The sequence below is a fragment of the Haemorhous mexicanus genome, chromosome 1 (genome assembly GCF_027477595.1).
Source record: "Haemorhous mexicanus isolate bHaeMex1 chromosome 1, bHaeMex1.pri, whole genome shotgun sequence".
Classification (NCBI taxonomy): domain Eukaryota; kingdom Metazoa; phylum Chordata; class Aves; order Passeriformes; family Fringillidae; genus Haemorhous; species Haemorhous mexicanus.
Genome location: NC_082341.1, coordinates 18763267 through 18778648, shown reverse-complemented (window position 1 = coordinate 18778648; position 15382 = coordinate 18763267). Strand labels below are relative to the sequence as shown.

The 15382-nt window shown below is 40.5% G+C and overlaps 1 protein-coding gene across 4 annotated transcripts in view; it reads left to right on the top strand.

Moving 5' to 3' along the window:
* The window catches only part of MLLT10 (MLLT10 histone lysine methyltransferase DOT1L cofactor), a 121648-nt gene that overhangs the window by 5058 nt on the left and 101208 nt on the right, over positions 1-15382 (top strand). The gene's annotated exons all lie outside the window — the stretch shown is intronic.

Genomic DNA, 15382 nt, shown 5'->3' with positions numbered 1-15382 from the left:
TGTCTATCAGTGTGTTTACACGACCTGTTTGCTGTACCTATTTCCTTTTCTAATATAAAGTGCTATAGTGATGGCTGTAGCCGTGGCGAGACTTACTGTTGAATGAATTTTTGGCACAGCTCTAAAGAATCTGATTCATCTGTTTTTTCTCACTTTTTGCCACTAATGTGTTCATAATGCCCAAGGTAATTAAGACTGACTTAGTTCTTCCAAAACAGACCTGTTAGTGGGAGCAAGAAGGGATTGAGTTTTGTATGCTCTTCAGGTATTTGTCAATAGAAAATCAAGACCCTTTCTAAAGAAAGGCTATTTCCTTTCATGGGGAGGACCATCAGCTGTGTGAACTTGTAAGAGTAGCATTTTTTAGTGTTGCTGAGTTTGATGTACAGGTTGATTGCAAAGTTAAAAATACAGAGGAGAGAGAAAGACAGCTGGTGACTACAAGAGGTTTTTCCAAGAGTATGATTAGGAATCCTTGTGTGCTTTGGGATGTAGTTAATCCTAGTTTCTTGTGATACAAGGAGTGTAAGAGAACTGTCCAGGGTTCTATAATTAACAGTGTCTCTCTGCATTATGATAGTTTCTTGGGTTTACCAAGAGAATGGCTTTGATGGACTACTTTACTTTGCTGTTTGAAGTGAAGAAGTAACAGTGCTAACTGAATTTTCTGCCTGGTGTATTCTCTTCTTGTTTCCACCAAACAGTGTCTGTTTAGTTCAGCAGGTTGATTACTGATTTTGTTTTGAAAAAAGAAATTCCATTTGTTATGTAGTGTGGGTTTAAGTGGTTCTCAGGTGAAACCGATTGCACGTGAGGTATAACAGCTGAAGTTTTAACAGCTATTTGTATGTTAGTGAGTTAGAAACATGGTGGCTGTTTCTGAGGTGTCTTGGAGCAGCTCTTGACATTCAGAAACTAAAGTCAAGCCCTGACCTCAGTATGGAAACTGGAGCTTTACAGTAAGTAGTTTACCAGACCCAGAAGTTTTAACAGACTTGCTTAGAAAAGCAAACATCCTTATCATCACCGTATGAGACTGAAGCTTAGTTTTTCCTTTGGCCTTTTTGCCTATAGACAAAACCAGAATGAAATTGACCATATTACATTGACTATGCTTCTGCTTGCTTACTTTCAATCTTTAAAAAGACCTCAGTATTGCGCTCAGGGCATATTTTTCCATGCTGATGCTGTGTTGTGTTTTTTCTGGGTGTGTTTCTTGGTTGTTTTTCTTTTTTAAGCTTCAGTTGCTGGGCAGATATATTCATTCTGATAAGCAGCTGTAGTTAATTGCTCACACTAAAGTTAGTCTTGCTTTAACAATGTAAAGAAATGGACTAACTCAGGAACACATAATGCAAGTTGGTGGGTCACCAGAGAAGTTCACTTAACAGCGGATGAGGACAGGTGGCTTCCCATGTACTATGAAGTGTTATGCACTGGTGTGTACTGTGTTCCTTTTCTTTTGTGTGCTGCCTCTAGGCTGGTGGGTGATGGGTAGGAGCCAAAGTAGTGGCTGGTGTTTTTGTTGGTCAGCTGGGAGCCAGTGTCCTGGCTGCTGAATGGTTGGTTACTAGTTGGAAAGCACTGCTCCATGCTGGACAAGTCATACTGAATTTTGGTTCCAGCAGCGTTATGTTTTTCTCTGTGTGTGAGAGAAAGTGTGCCTTTTCATAAACCTGAACTGTTTGGATAATGGATTGAGGTGGCTGGTAATTTATTTGGCTTACCTTTTAATCATGCTTAAGTAGTACATAATTGTAGCTTGTAATCCCAGTACACACTTTTTACATCACTGTGTAAGTTTTTAACTACTGCTTGAAAAATCCTAAGTTTTCTCTAAATCAGCTCATATATCTTAGCTGACCTATGGTGAGCTTGAAATTCAAGTTTCTTCAAAATGGTGGTGACTGATCCCAGCTTTGCCTGTGTCAGCACCAGCTGCTACTACCCTGCATAGTGGGTGGGCCCTTTTGGTGTCTTCAGATACACCTGAACTTCTGAGTCAAAAAGCAGGGCAAGTACATACTGATGTAGGAAAAAACCAATTATGATGTCTGTGTGAGGTTGTATATATATGGGCTGCTACATAAGGGACTTTGGGTCCTGGCTTAAGAAATTGGATGGTGCATGTATGTTGTCTGAGGGCTGATAATTCGGGTATCCAAAGAAAGACTGGAGAGCTAAGCTTAGAATTTGTAGCACAACTGTTGTTTGAAAAGACTTTTTTTAGCCCATAATCCTGTCATGTGTCAAATATCTTCCTTGATGATCTTATATTTTGGGTAATTCAAATATATTATATAGTGGGGTAAAAATAGATAATGTATTTATGGTTTACTACCAGTACTCTTCATACTCATCATGAAGCTGCAGTAATCTATGTGATAGAGGCAAGAGTTCACCATTTGTGCAGGTAGCTTGGTCGGGCTTTTTAGCTATATGTAGGTCCTGTTCTTCTGAATCCAGCTTGATTCAGAGAGACCAGGAGATCTCTGTACTGAACTTAAGTGTTAAGAATTCCAGGAAGTTTTACTACCTCCAAATGTAGCTCAGATGCTAAATGTGAGGTTGGATTGCTTGCATTTCAGGTGAATCACTATGCTGTTGATCTGCTTCATGGTAATATGAATATTTTAAGCCTGTCTTTGCATGTGGAAGAATCAGTTTGGACTTGGTACAAATCACTCTAATGTCATAACAGTGGTTTTTTTCGCTTGGCATTTCTGTGTTTTTTGGTTTTTTTTGGTGGGGCGGCTTATGAAGTTAAATGCAGTTGTGGTCCAGAACTGAGTCAGCACATTTGTGTGACACTACAGCTTGTCTAATAAGCCACCTGGATTTTAGTCCTGGGAAATGTGCTGAGGGGCCTCTGACTCCCTGCAGAGCTAGTCACATAAGACTTGAGATAGCATCCATCTGGATCTCAGCTCAGTCTGGCATAACTGGAGTCTCTGTGCTTGCACATGTGTTTCTTGGAACTTGGTGTGGAGACAGAAAGAGACTTTCTGTGTCATTGCAGAGTAAGTTTAGACCATACAGTGGCTGGTACTTAAGGGTTCAGAGCAGTAGAAGTGCTGCTATGCTGTTTACCCAGTTCGGGTACACTGTGTGCTCACAGCGATAGGGTCCTGCTGGTTATCCTACGAGACCTGAGCTGCACCTGCATCTGCTGCTCAGATGATCCAGAGTCTAAACACTTTAATTTTTTTAAAAAATTACTAATGTAACAAGAGTTGGAGGTCTCTCCAAATTATATTTTTAAAAAATGTTTAATCACATTAATCTACAAGATTTATTTTTAGAGCTGCTCATAAGAATTGTTTGATGTATCCATATTTTTACTCACCCCCAGATTTATGTAGTGTAAAAATAAGCATAGGGCAGTATTACTTGCCTTTGGCCTACAGAAAAAGGCAAAGAAGGAGGAACTAGGAATACAGCCTTTCAGTATTCAGACATGTTTGTGATCAGAGCTCTGATACCTCTGGCTCAACAGGCTGCCTGCAGGGGAGTGGGATCTGTATTTATTAACACCTGTATCTGTAAACTAGAATGAATGTTGATAAATATGGTCACAATACAGATAAATGAAACTTTATTAACCTTATTTTAGAAGAAGAAAACTGGCATTTTTTTCCAATTTGAATACTGTCCATCCAATAAGGACTAATATACTGTGTAGTTTCTTTGACGATATCCCTTGAAATAATTCTTAAAGAAATGTTAAAATGAATGTTTCTTTAATGTGTATCCATATTTTTCCTTAAAGGATACTTTATGTAAGAATATTACTACAGCTACTTTAGGAATATTGTAACAATTATTACTAGAAGAATTGCTTTAGTTTTGAGTGCACTACAGAAAAAATGATCTATGTGCTTTTGTTGTTTTTCTGGCTTTTATGAATGACTGTGCAGTCTAGAAGGCATTGAATATTAGTTTGTAGCTGGATATCTTGAATAAAAAGCCTGCCTAAGGATACTTAGGGAGAACATATTGTATTGGGTTTGTGTGACAAGGTTTTGTTAATAAGGAGGCTGCAGGAGGGGTTTCTCTGAGAAGCTCCCAGAAACATCTGGTGTCTGATGGAGCCAGTGCCTGCCCAGCTCCAAGACTTGCTGCTGGCCAAGGCTGAGCCAATCAGCAACTGTGGCAGTGCCCCTGAGATAACATATTTATGAACAGATTAAAAACCCTGCTGAATAGAAACTGCAGCTGCGAGGGGAGTAAGAATGTGTGAGAGAGACAACTCTGCAGACACCAAGGTCAGTGAAGAAGGAGGGGGAGGAGGTGCTCCAGGTGCTGGAGCAGTGATTCCCTTGCAGCTGGTGGTGAAGACTCTGGGAAGGCAGGCCGTTCCTCTGCAGTCCATGGAAGCCAACCAGGGAGTAGAAACCCACCTGCAGCCTGTGGAGGACCCCATGCTGGAGCAGGTAGATGTGCCTGAAGAAGGTTGTGACCCCATGAAGGGGAAGCCCATGCTAAAGCAGGCTCCTGGCAGGACTTATGTAGAGAGAGGCTCACACTGGAGCAGGTTTGCTGGCAGGACTTGGGACCTGTTGGGGTTCCGTACTGGAGCAGTCTTCCTATGGGACAGATGGGGGGACATGCTGGGGCAGCTTATGAAGAAATGGAGCCTGTGAGAAAGGCTTAGGTTGGAGAAGTTGGTAGAGGACTGTCTCCTGTGGGAGGGAGCCCATGCTGGAGCTGGGGAAGAATGAGGATGTCTGAGAAGGAAGAGGAAACAGCATGTGATGAACTTAGCAGAGCCCCCATTCCGCTGTACTGTTAGGTGAGAGGAGGTAGTGGAAATGGGGAGTCAGGTTGAGCCTGGGAAGAAGGGAAGGGTGGGGAGAATGTATTTTAAGATTCAGTTTTTATTTTCTCGTTATCCTACTCTGACTTGCTTGGTAATAAGTTAGTTTTTCTCCAACTTGAATTTGCTTTACCTGTGATCTCTCTCTGTCTTTATGTTGACCTAGGAGCCTTTTTTTAAATTTCTATCCCCTGTCCTGCTGAGGAGGGGAGTGACAGAAAGTGTTGGTGAGCACCTAGTATCCAGCCAGGTTCAACTCACCATGGTGTGTCTTGGTGCCACAGATGGGGATTAAGGAAGTAAGGATAAGGAGAGTAACTGGGGAGGTAGCAGGCAAAACCTGGACTGAACAGAATAAGAGAGAAAAGCAGAATGATTGTGGAAACTTTGTATTGTTCTTTCTGATTGTGGTGAAGGTGAAAATTTTTCTTTTGAAATACTATTGCTTGAGTGATGTGTGTTTCTTGTCCATTACATACTGGGTGAGTGTTATTTACTTTGCATTTTATGAGTCCGAGAAAATATTTTTTCCTGTTCACGTTTTGTTGGTATATACAGTGAATACAGTCCTAAAACCTTGTTGTACTACAACTCTAAAGATGACAAAATTGTTTAGCATTACAGTGTCAGGTCTCCAAGGTTAGGAGTGCAAGAAGTGCAGAAGGCGCTGCAGAAGTGCCGTGTACTTTCTGTCTACTTCTCCAATGTATCAAAGTGGGAGTATTAATGCCCCTTCTGATTGTGCTTCCTTCAGGCTTGTTTTTTCAGTCTTTTTTTTTGTGTGTGCTGTGTTTTTCCCTGCTTGTATGCGTACTTGTTACTTGGTTTGTAAATACACAGATGAGTTCATAAACTTATCTGAAGCACTTTCCCACAGCAGAGAAAAGGTCTGCTACTTTTTCTTTTGATTAGCTACAGTTTACTGAAATGTACATGTAATTTGTGCAGTAGTTTATAATTATGTTATGCAAATCATGGTTACATAGAGTATTCAGGCTTTAAAACAGTGTTACATCACTCAAGTACTACTTGATAGAAAATTTTTTTAGCATAGATGTCAATATAACAGGTACTTCAGTAAATAGTCTAAAGGTTCTTTGGCAGAATTACTAACCAAAGTGACACTTAGAACAAAACATTTTCCCTTACAGGAATTGCATAATCCTTATGTGGAAATGTTTTATGACTGTTTGTTTCATTGTATTCACTGGTAGAAGAAGTCTCTAAAGGAAGCAAGGAGTTCCTCAGCTTGTGAGGAGCCTTGCTTAGAATTGTTGCTAACATTTTATAGCTAGGAATTTTTAGGATAAAGCCTGTGATGTTGCAGAAGAACATTGCAATGAACCATTGCATATTGTATTTTCTTCATGTAGATTGAATTGGGTCAGTTGCATACTTTCAGGCTGATAAAAAAATTTGGATGTTTAGTTGGACATGCAGCCAAATGTGACAGGCATTTCTCATAGCCTTCTGACGCTTTATCTTGAAGATCAATGTGTGAATCCAAAACTTTATGTATGTTTATAATTTGGATTTTTGCAACATCTAGCAGGGCTTACTAGTCTTGAGTATATGGTAGGAGATTTATGGTTTTGGACTTCCAAAGTTGGAGTAGCCAGATCATGCTACACCTTGTATGTCATCACTGTGTTACATTGTACTATACATTATCTCACTTCCATACACTGAGTGAAAGTATGATTAAGTATGACCTGTAGTACTTACTGAGTGGATGGTCTTTAAGAATGCTGATTTGCATGTTGAGTGCTTCTAATCTTCTTGTCATATTCTACAAATTTATTATCAGTAGTAGGTGTTTTTGACAGAGCTAACTGAATCTGCATATATTTTTATATGATGCCTTGATAAAAAGAACTAGGTCGAGTCTCTTTAATTTATCCGGGTATAAACCCCAAAATGCTTCAGGTAGTCAGTCTGTTTTTCTTTTACCTGTCAACTGTCTGCTTTAAGAAAAAGTTCATTCTTTCTCCTGGGACAGATGACTGAATAGAGATGGGGCAGAGATTTGGCAAATTTGTCAGCATCGAGAAATGGTTATTTGAAGATGAAGATGACTTAATTTCTTAAGTTGTCAAGTTGCAGAACATAGCACTTTGGAAGAGAAGTGCTGACAGCATGCATTCGTTTGCTCTATTAGTGATGTCAGCCAGTTGGGGATTCTTGGATGTGGCAGAAGATACTTCAATTCCTGTTGGTTCTTCATTGTGGTTTGTGAAAACTGGAGTCTGGTGTGAATCACAGTGAAACATTGCAACTTTAATTTGTCTCTTTTTGAATATTTGAAAAGTTGTGTAGTTAGCTCCTTGCTGACTTCTGCTTCAAATCTCGGCATGATTGTAAGCTATCATTTATAGAGTCATTTAGATCAAAATAATGAAGGTGGGTATTTTGTGAGTTTATAAGGTTTATAAGGTCTGAAGATACCATAGGTTGAGAATATTGATAAAGTATGTTGTTATCCCCCTGTAGTTTAGAAACTGATAAAGAAGTGTGGATGTGGTTTTGTAGATGGAAGTCTCTTCTTTGGCTTGGCCACACGTTCCTAAAGCAGCTCATCCTTTTTGCTGTATTGAGCAAGGGAAAAATGAGCTTCTGACTCTGGCAAGTATTACAAAGCATGGATGTTAAAATAGAGAGAAGCTCTAATGGGAATTTTCATAGTACTTAATTGGTTTTAAAGAAAAAGCACAAAAGAAATTATCAGTAAAATATTAGAGTAAAAACATTTGGTATTAATAGATAGCCTAAGTTTGGTGTGAGTAGAGGTTCAGTAATTTTCAGCAGCTGCTGGAAATCCTTGTGAGTTTTACTGGACTTCCTGGAGACTTCAAGGGCTGAGATGTTGTTCTTCCTGGTTAGTCTTTGTATGTTGGCAGTAGTGATCTTGCTTCATTGAAGATGGCTTGAAGCAGGGAATAGAAACATTAGATGTCGTTGCTAAGGATGGGGGTAAGCTGTTGCCAGCAGATGTAGATGTGGTCAGTCTGGGGCATATCTTGTTGCTGAGTCTCTTCTTGTGCTGAATGCCTGTAAATTGGCATCTATTGATAGAATTTATGGGAAGATCTGAATTTCAATATGAAATGTCTTGGCAGCAATGTACTGGTTTGCACTACTCTGCAAATTGTCCGCGGGTTTTTCTTCTTGTTATCTAGTCTTGCAGAAAGCTGTTCCTTTGTAGGCTCTGAGATACTTGTTTTTCTGTAGACAGCCTCTGCTTAGCTGAATTTGAGTTAGGTTTTCTAATAACTATAATCTAGTTGTCTGTGGTTCATGATTTCAATTAGCACACTTTCACTTATGATGTCTTGTTATAGACAGAGCTGTGTTTACATTGGTTGTTCAGTGCCATATCTTTCTGAATCTAACACAAATTACCCCAAATTTTTCCAGGTTTATTAGGGGGAAAAGAGAATTTTTCCTATCTTGAGTGTTTTCATTCCAATGTACATGTGTTATATTTTTACTTTAATTTTTTTTTCCTATTGAAGAAAACACACTAGGGTAAGAGGAACATGGAAGGTATAAAAGGAAATTAGAAAATATAGGATTCTTTCCCTTGGAGGAAATGAAATACTAATTTCAGATCCTTTAGGGGAGAAGGAAAATAAATAGCAAGAACATTTTGAACTTAGAAGATAATTTTTCATTGAAAGAATTGAATGAACTTCAAATAGTTATGTATAGGTTGAATGAAGTATGTACAGCATTGGCATAACTGAAACTCTAGATTTTTAATAAACTTTGTGTTCAGAGTGGTTTTCTAAATAGTCTTTTTTTCCCAGAATATTTATGTTTTTGACAGCAATAGATATGTGTCTGCCAGCATTAAATTGTTTGCTTTAACTAAAATAACTACCCATATCAAAATCTTTACACTTCTAAACCAGTTTTTAAGTCCATATTATGATATTATTAGGGTGTTAATATTATTATTAAGGTATTATTTGAAGTAGTAGTATTTAAGGCTACCTAGCATATTTGAAGTCTGTAAGATCCAGAAAGATCATCTTACATATAATAAAGAATATTATGGGTGACTTCTACAGTTGCCTTTTTTTCTGGTAACACCCAAGAGTGAGACAAAATGCTACAGAATACTGGTGAAGGCAGGTGAAGCTGTACCACAGAACTTGGGATATGAGTATCTGGAAACAGTCAGTTGTGCTGCAAGTTTCTGCAGCTACTGATAAGTGGGAATCAGGGCTGCTAAGAGCATCATGGGCTGCCAGTTGGAAAGCCATTGATTAGAAACTAACCTTCTGATCAGCTGCTTTGCTTACCTTTGTAAATCTGTCCATGTGGTTTGGGAAAGTGTGTTGAGTTAGTGCATTTTGGTTTGCACAGAAATACCTGGTAGCATGGTGTGCTGTAAAATAGATGTATATGAAAGCAAATTGAGAAGTAAAATAATAAAAGGCTTGACAATTGACTCTTTTTCCTCTAAGGTAATTTAAAAAAAGTCATAAGAATTTGAAGGATTCATAGAGTCATCTAATGGTTAAGGTTGGAAAAAAGTTCTGTGGTCATCACATCCAGCTGTTAACTCAGCACCACTGTATTCACCACTAAACTGTGTCTCTAAGTGCCACATCCACATGCCTTTAGAACACTTCAGGGGTGGTGATTTTGCCAATTCCCTGGGAAGCCTGTTCCAATCAGCCTGATCACCTTTTCAGTGAAGAAATTTTTCCTAATTTCCAATCTAAACCTTCTCTGGTGCAACTTGAGGTCATTTCCTCTTGTCCTGTCACTTGTTAGCTTGGAGAAGAGATTGGCATTCACCTTGCTACACCCTTTTTCAGAGAGCACAGAGATGTGGAGTTGTAGATAAGCTATTCCCTGAGCCTCTTCCAGGCTAAACAACCCTGTCTCACTCAGCTGCTCCTCATCAGACTTGTGCTCCAGACCCTTCCCCAGCTTCATTGCCTTTCTTTAGACTCTCTCCAGCACATCAATGCCCTTCCTGAATTGAGGGACCCAAAACTGGACACAGAACTCAAGGTGTGGCCTTACCAGTGCCGAGTACAGGGTTATGATTACTGCCCTGGTCCTGCTGGCCATACTGGTGCTGATCCAGGCCAGGGTGCCTTTGGCCTTCTTGGCCACCTGGGCACTCTGTGGCTCATGTTCAGCTGCTGTTGAGCAGCACCCCCAGCACCTTTCCCTCCAGGCATCTTTCCAGCTACTGTGCCCCAGCCTGCAGCTGCAGGGCTTGTTGTGAGCCAAGGGCAGGAGCAGGCCCAGGCACTCGGCCTTGTTGGAGCTCAGAGCTCTGGGCTCTGCCCATCAATGCAGCCTGTCCAGATCCCCCTGCAGAGCCTTCCTGCCCTCCAGCCAGCTCAACACTCCCAGCCAGCTCTGCAGGCTGCCTGAGGGTGCCCTGGATCCCCTGGTGTGGCTCATTGATAAAGATATTAAACAGAGCTGGTGCCAGCACTGAGCCCTGGGGAGCACTGCTGGGTGCAGTTCCATTCACCAGCAGCCTCTGGGCCCGGCCGTGCCAACAGTTTCCTACGCATCGAACAGAGCCCCGGGCAAGCCGTGAGCAGCCAGGTCCTGCAGGAGATGCTGTGGGAAGTGGTGGCAAAGGCTTTCCTGAAGTCCAGGTAGGCACATCCCCAGCCTTTCACCCGTCCACTAAGTGGGTCATCTTATCACAGAAAAGGAGATCAGGTCAGGCAAGCAGGACCTGCCTATGCTGGCTGGGCCTGATTTCCCTGGTTGTTCAGCATATTCCCTGTGATGGCACTCAAGAGGATCTGCTTCATGATGTCCCCAGCAGTGAAGTCAGGATGATAGTCCTGCAATTCCGTGGATCTTCCTTTCAGCCTTCCTTGTACATAGGTGTCTCAGTTGCTAATCTCCAGTCAACTGAGACCTCCCTGGTTAGCCAGGGCTGCTGGTAAATGTTTGAAAGTGAGCTGTCAAGCTCTTCTGCCAGCTCCCTCAGTACGCTTGGATGAATCCCATCCAGCCCCATAGACTTGTGGCTGTCTCAGTGGCATGGCAGGTCAGTCACACTTTTCCTCCTGGATTGTGGGGACTCCCTTCTATTCTCTGCTTCTGTCTTCCAGCTCATGTTTTCACTAAAACACAAACTAAAATCGCAACAAGTGGATTTAACCGTTCTTCTGTTTGTTAATGATTAACAGGAGCAGCAGAATAAAATGTTTTGTCTGATAACTTTTAACTCCTGTTGATGAAAAAAATTGAAAGAGGTTGACTGTCGGGTTTCAAGAACTGTATGTTCATTGTATGTAACTCACTATTTTTGTCATTTGTACCTTCATGGATCATGCATTGTAATCTCATGGAGCTGTTTCTTTCAGTTAAATACTGTTGGGGTTTGGGGTTTCATTTTTTTCTCTCCTGTTGTCAAGCAGTATGAAACAGTAATTCTGTGATCAAAATGTTCTTGGGAGAATAAAAATGGTTCTGGAAGTGTGTTGTGCTGGGTATATGCACCTTGACATGGAATTTAGGCTTCCAAATGCAACATTTTGCATATGTGGCTGATGCCTGTTGAAAATCTTGAAATGCATGAATGTCAGTGAAATATCAAAACAAAAATGAGCAAGAAATCTGGCTGCATTACTACAACTTAAAATTAGTCTGTTTCAAGTGTATGCTTTTCTTCCTTCCATCTTTCCTTCCATCCTTTTTAAAATAAGACCTTCAGTTGGACTTCCACTCTGATTTGTAGCCAGTGTAGATAATGCCACCTCCCAGATAAGGTATTTATAGCCTTTATATCCTTTCCTGACCACCTGTCTGTGTTCCTGTTACATTTGTTATCTGACATTGGTTGTGTAGCCTCATGGAAAGGTGGCTCAAAGAAGTGATCTGACTGAAAAAAAAAATCATTTTTAGGTCGCTGGCTAGGATTTCCATATAGTCAATTGAATGCTTTTCCCAGAGCAAGGAAGGCAGTAGAAAAGACACAGCAGGGGATGGTCAGTGATCTTCTGATAGCACAGTGCAATTATGCTACCTTAAAGTGAGCCTGTAGTAAAGTCAGCTGGAACTGCAGCTTGGGGTCTTGGCTAGTTTTAAGGAGCTGTGGTCTGTTTAATCTGCTGTAGATCTTGTGTTATTTAGGTTAACAGGTCACATTGAAAGAAACATTTTATTGCCTCATTGCAATGCTGGGAATTCAGTCCTGCAGGATTTTACTTGGTTGACAGTCATTATTCAGGTGAATGGTTCCAATGGCCTAGCTTGGGCCACAATTCAGTAAATTATGTGCACAAGAATTCTTTGACCTTTGTTTTCTTATAACAAGAGACAGCATATAATGGGTGTCTGCAGATGATGCTTTATGAATGTGCTCCAAATTTTCAGAACCCTGAGGGAAGAACAGTGTTATATTCCTATTACTATTTTTCTTCTCTCCTGCATGTATAGTCTTGTCCCTGTCTCTCTTTTATCTTCCCTATTTACTGTTGCCTTTTTCTGTTTCCCTTAATTTCAACATGAGTAAGGTAGTCTCTTGGATTGAATCAGTTTCTCTGCCTTTCCAGTTGAAAAATTGGTAGAGCTAGGTTTACCAAAAAGACTTGAAAAATTGTATTTGTATAATGTTACCCGATGATGGTTAAGGTAGCTTTTACTCCTAGTTAAAATGGAAAGGCATATTTATCTAGAATAGACGCAGAACACTTGATATCACAATGCAGTGGAGCCAAGTTGGACTGTAACTGATTCAGTATGGGAAGCTGGAATTATTTAGCTCCTTGTTTTACTTTGGTCTTCCATTCTTGCAACTTTTTTCTGATGGGTATCTTTAGTGGACACCTCTGTGCTAATTTAAAAAAAAAATCAGTTTTTTTTTTCTTGGTTATTTTTCCTTTTTAAATAACGTTGAGGGGATAAAAAATTTCTTTCTTTTTCTGCATGGATCTTGCATGCTTCTGATTTTAGTTCTCTGCTGGGTGATGTTTTAAAGACTGGACTCCTCAGGAGGCAGTGGGTTTTTTATCAGACCCAAGCAATCTCTGTTTGCCTGAATGCTAAAGGTATAGGATCAGTCTTTGTTTACTTAATTAAGTTGCTGTTTATGTAGCTCAGAAGTGAGTTGTGACAGTCACGCTGTCAGACTCTTCCAGCTTCACAGCTCTGAGATTGGTTTCACTTTAGTCCTCTACAGGAGACCTCATAGTCTAAAGCCATTCCTGCTGAGAGTTCACCCCAATTCTGCATGGACAGAACTTAGTCTCCATGAACTTAGACTCTTCCCCCGAAGAGCTGCAAAAGTGAGATGTCCTTACACTCTCTAAGGACAGGAAGGAAAAGGATGATGTCATTTTCTACAACTTCATTTTGTTCCTTCAGCCAGTATTTGTCTCTTCACTCTCTTCAGATCTAACTCACCTGCCTGTACCTACAGCATCGCATGTGCTGCTGCACCTCCCTGTGTTGGACTAGTGCTCTTTAGCCCACCAAAGGACATGGTTATAAGGACATTCTCTAGGTTCACAATCAGCCTCTGTAGTAGTGTTCACATTTGTGCTGCTTAACCTGATGATGTTTATCTGAATTGTTGATCGGTCACAGCAGCTTGCCCTGTTTGTGCTGTGGTGTCTTGTAGGTGTTGTATCTGCCCCTGCTACCTACTTCCTCTGCCCTGCACAGCTGGTTTAGAAGTTCCCCACAGTGTTTCTGAATGCTCATACAATAAATCTGTGTCAGAAATATTTGCCAGAGATAAGACAACAACACACTACTGGAGAAAAGAGCCCTGTCATGGCTTGTGTGCTCCAATATTAGAGACCGTCTATATGGATCATCAGATTATTCCATATACTGTGTTTCATCATCAATGTGCATGATAAAAGGATCAAAATATTATTCCATCCATTTTAGAACTACTAATAAAGTGTTAGTTTGAAGAAAAAAATTTCTCTGCTAGATACTTGTCTCTAGGCATGAGATTCACTGTTTCCCAGCTGGCAAAGCTCCTGTTTTTACTACATGGTATGTATTGAAACTTGGCAGAGCAGAAATAGGTGACAGAATCTGAGGGTGTGGAGGCTGGGAGGGAGTTAGGTTCCTAACGCAGAGAAAGAGAGTAGAAGGGCTTGGGGTAGCTATCTGCTCTGTTGGCTTACTAGGGTGCTACTTTATTGCACATTGTAGCCAGATTTCATGGTGCCAGAAGTGCTCTGTGTCTTCAAAGTGCAAATATCTCTGCAGAGCCAGCAGTTCTCAGCATCATGAGAGATGAGCGTAGTTCTGCACTCAAGTTTTCTTCCACTGTCAAAACTTCCACCTCCACTTCAGCTTTCTGTCTTGCATCATCTCTGACTGACTGGAGCCAGGACTGCAGAGGATGGAGGGACCTAAGTCCTTGCAGACAAGGACAAATAAATAAGGTGAAGCTGATGAGACTGAATGGAGCATGCTTAACTCTTCTGCATAAAGGACTAGCTCAAGTCATTGCATCTTAGTGTCCTGTGATCATTTTGATTTATTTTGTGGTAAAGTTTGCACAAGAAGCTTGCTAATTCTTTAATTACTGGTGCTGCAGTGCTGTGGCTCCCTGCCTTCAGTTTTGCTGATGCAACCATTTGTGGAATTATACTTAAATTGCATCGCTGATAAGACCTGAATTAAAAATGTTAAAAAGTTAATTTCATTCTATTTCACTGATCTCTTCTAAGGGGCAGCCCAGCAGATAGTTGTGTCAGTAGCTGAGGGAGTGGTGGAAGGAGAAATTAAGGAGAGGGAGGTGAAGGGAAGAAGAGAACCTCCTAAACTGGTTTTGCTACTAGTGAAAATGTATGTCTGACTTCCATAGCTTGCAGAGGTGGGGCAAGGTAGAAGCTGTTAACAGCTTCTCTTCTCTCAGTTGCGTCATCTTGTCTCATTGGCTTTAAGCTGCCAGCTTGCAGCTTTGGGGTAGGAGCCAACTTTATTGCACTGTGACCATCCATACATACCAGGCTTCTTCCTTTAGGAATCTGGTTCAGTGTATGAGAAATTCACTGAAATGAAACTATTGCTACTGTGTGTCTCTCAGCACTTTAGTATTTAATATTTGGAGAGTTGAAGTGTTAAGATACAGCTCACAAATATACTGAATGTATAGGATTTTGTTTTAAATGAACTGATCAGTTCATTTCAGTGTCTTGACTGAAAAAAAAAAAAAAGTAATGATCCAAGTCTGCAGGCAACTTGGGGAACTTGCAGAATGATTAAGATGTTTTCAGCCACTTTTGTATCTAAATTTCACCACAGACTTAATGCTGACTTTCAATAAATTGCTGTTCATTTTTGTGAGTGTGAGAGAGATGAGTGAAGCAAAAGACAAAAGGCTACAATCCTAAAGATTCTTCTTTCTGTGTGGAGCTCTCTGTACCAGTGCACTGAGAAAAAATAAGTTTTTTTCTGTTTTATCCTCTATGAAAGCCTCTTTGCTCTAATATATTTTTTTACAGGTTAAGAAAGACAGTATTACAAATTTCTTACAGACTAAGACAGTCGAGATATACTTTAGCCATATGAATTTCAGGAATGGAATTTCTAGTTCCTCAAATGAGTTTG